At 35.9% G+C, this 3,511-nt stretch overlaps 1 long non-coding RNA gene across 1 annotated transcript; it reads right to left on the bottom strand.

The window, feature by feature from the left end:
• Positions 1-975: 975 nt before the first annotated feature.
• Positions 976-2,779, bottom strand: LOC110279969 (uncharacterized). The gene is made up of 3 exons (XR_008008086.1): positions 2,755-2,779; positions 2,204-2,278; positions 976-1,433 (listed from the first exon to the last, which is right to left on the bottom strand). It is a non-coding gene; the product is annotated as an uncharacterized LOC110279969 (long non-coding RNA).
• Positions 2,780-3,511: the final 732 nt, after the last annotated feature.

The following is a 3,511-nucleotide window of genomic DNA, read 5'->3' as shown; positions in this document are numbered from 1 at the left end:
ATATGAATAAGTCGGTGAAGACTTGATAAAACCACTCAATTAAACACAATATAAATCATAAAATAATGGTTTATCAGGGAGCTTGGGTCAAAGCAATTTTGAGCTTATCAAATGCCTCCATGCACTCTTTACTCAATTCAAATTCCACATCCTTTTGCAACAATTGAGAGAGAGGTAGTGCCACCTTACTAAAGTCATTAATGAATCGCCAGTAAAAACCTGCATGTCCAAGAAACGCACGGACTTCCCTCACAGAAGAGGGGTAAGGCAAACTAGAAATAACATTGACCTTTGCTGGATCAACAGAGATCCCATCATTAGAGATAATATGCCCTAAAACAATACCTTGCCTAAACATAAAATGGCATTTCTCAAAATTTAACATAAGGTTTGATTTAGTACACCTCTCTAATACTTTTACAAGATTGTTTAGGCAAAGATCAAAGGAGTCCCCGTAAACACTAAAATCGGCCATGAACACCTCCATGAATTACTCCAAAAGATCCACAAATATACTCATCATACACCTTTGGAACATAGTTGGTGCGTTGCCCAAGGCAAATGGCATCCTTTTATACGCATACGTTCCAAAAGGGAATGTGAAGGTTGTTTTTACTTGGTCTCCAGGTGCGATGTGGATTTGAAAATAACCAAAATATCCATCTAAGAAATAGTAATAAGATTTACCACATATGCGATCAAGCATTTGATCGACGAAGGGCAACGGAAAGTGATCCTTCCTAGTGGCCAAGTTTAAGCGCCAATAGTCGATACATACCCTCCATGAGTTTTGGACTCTCATGGCTATAAGCTCCCCATGTTCATTCTTAATTGTAATAACGCCGGATTTCTTTGGAACCACTTGGACGGGGCTCACCCACTCACTATCTGACACAGTAACAAGAAGGATAATGATATCCAATAATACTCAAGTTCAGACGAGATCATTACAGACCTAGTAAATCAATTGCGGTGATTACATATAATAATTGAGAATATAACAGGGAATTTCTGTTAAGAATTTATCATATAATAATTGAGAATATAAAAAACAGCATTGGTCATTTTAATTTAGTGCTGGAAACCCAGAAGAAATGCCTCAGCTGCCAAAATTATTATAAGATATGATCAAAATGTGAATAACTAAGATTAAGACTAACCGCCATAAAGTTTTGGATACCAGAATTTAATACTCAGAAAATGGATTTGACAACCCTTTTGTGTTTTGACATGCACAGAACTAAAGGCTAAGCTGGGAGCACGTTATTGCAAGTTACTCACTTTGTTTGGATCTCTGCTTGATGTTTTCTGTGAAAGTATTGAATGTCAGTGTCACAACTCAAAAAGAAATCATAATGGTGGCCTTCATGTTGAGTGCATTCGTTTCAGCACTCTTGCAACTCCTGCTAGACAGGTTGGCTTCTTGCCAAATTCTGAAATTAACACAAACACACCATCAATAATAAGCAATCTAACACACATAATAGCAGCATAATAGCAATAAGAAATAACACAAATAGTAAACACAGACTCGAACTCAAAATAGTTAACATCAAATTCCATTGAAGCACACATAATAGCAGCATTGCATTGAGATGCTCCTCAAAATAGTTAACATCAAATCTGCACTGCATTGCTCACACACATTTAATCAAACACATGGTGGGCAGTAATAGTGAATCAAGGACACTAGTTTAAAATTATTTAACACTTTCAGCTTGGTATATATAACACTAGTTTTGTTAAAAAAACCATTTAGTAACATGAATCAAGGACACAAATCCAATAGTAAAATAGGAATACTTGTAATTAAATTTTTCTCATTTCAATATCTATGAATGATGAAAAAGCACCAAATGAGATAATCCCATGTTTTAGCCCTTTTCATTTTCTGCCATTGCCAAATCAAAATATCTCACGCAAGTTGAACTAATAATCACACTCATCTTGATACCAGAAAAAAACTTTCAGCAAAGGTAAACTAAGTGTCAAAACTCAAAACAAAAGAAATCTGATCCATACATGTTCCTATCCCTACATTATTGAATAACCAGCATTACAAAACATTGAAACCAAGATTAGCCATTAATACTTGGGCTGATTCCACAATGAAGATAACAGTACAGCATCTTTTTGACAAAAATTAATTGGCATTCTATAAATTAAGAAAACAGAAAAAAGACAAATAAACAATCTTACATACGTCAATGCTGGGCAGCCTCCGTTAATGCTGGGCAGCCAGCAGTCTCATTTCTCACATTAACATCTTCAATAGAATCTGGACAGGTTACAAGCAAGTCAAATAAAACTGTGATGTTTTCTTCACTGTCACCAGATTGACATACTAAATGCAAAGGAGTGACGCTTAGTTACAATTTCATCATAAGAATAAAAGCACAGTGCTCTAAGCCTATAGCCTTATCAGTTATATATATCACTCTCTTTCACTTTAACGTGAACAAAGATAAAAGCAAAGTCCATTGATTCTTCTTTTAAGAGCATGTTGGGATCCATCATTTTAATCCCCCTTCAAAATGTGGACCAGTTTGAATCTTTTCTGTGTTTATTTATTTACTTTTCACAGAAAAAAGCACAACACAATAAAATAGAGAAAATAAAGAGCAGAGACAATCAAGTAGATAAAACTAATAAAAATCATTTATTTCTTCAATGTTTTCTTTCTGTTAATTAGTCCAGAATAGAGAAGAAATAGAGGAACAGAGAAACAGAGAATCAGAGGGAAGAAAGACTTACCAGTGTTTACGGTGCCGATTGAGGGTTTCGAATCCAACGAGGGTTTGCGAGACAGAGACCACTGAGGGAGTAGTAGGGCACGCCTAGACAGAGACCACTGAGGGTGCGTGGACGGAGCAGCACCGCTAGAGGGTTCCGAATCCAACGAGGGTTGCGTTGATGGTGCGACAGAGAAAGGGCTGGGTGTGAGGGTTAGATGAACACGACGGTGAGCTGGGCGGTGCGACGGTCTTGGTGATCGGCAGTGATGCGAAGGCTTGCTGGGTGCGACGGCTTCTAGGTTATCTTCTAGGTTAGAAGTGAATTTGGAAATAGAAGTGAAGTAGGGCTTGTTTGGGTTTCTATAGGTTGAAAGTTAACTTAGAAAAAAAAGTTAAGTGTGGAAAAAAAGGGAGGGAAATTAAATTTTAGGGGGTGGGAGATTTTATCGGTACGTTTTTGTAAGGTTGTTAAATAAACTCAGCATATGAGCACGTTTTAAAAATGTTACTGTTATAAGACAAATTAGTCATGTTTTTAAAACGTGTCGATTTTTTTTATGGGTACGTTTTTAAAGTGTGACAAAAAAAGCGTGGTGATAAACCATTATTTTATAATTTATATTGTGTTTAGTTGAGTGGTTTTATCAAATCTTCACCCACTTATTCATATAATTTGCATGTATTTACAATTCCTTCTTGAAAATGTTCCATGATTGAAAACTTGCTTCCTAAAGACCTTTTTAATTGTATATTTTTATTTTTTTTTTTGTACCATT

The sequence above is a fragment of the Arachis duranensis genome, chromosome 4 (assembly GCF_000817695.3).
Source record: "Arachis duranensis cultivar V14167 chromosome 4, aradu.V14167.gnm2.J7QH, whole genome shotgun sequence".
In the NCBI taxonomy this organism is placed as follows: domain Eukaryota; kingdom Viridiplantae; phylum Streptophyta; class Magnoliopsida; order Fabales; family Fabaceae; genus Arachis; species Arachis duranensis.
Note: the sequence above shows the minus strand (reverse complement) of the source record. Positions and strands in the feature narration are given on the sequence as shown.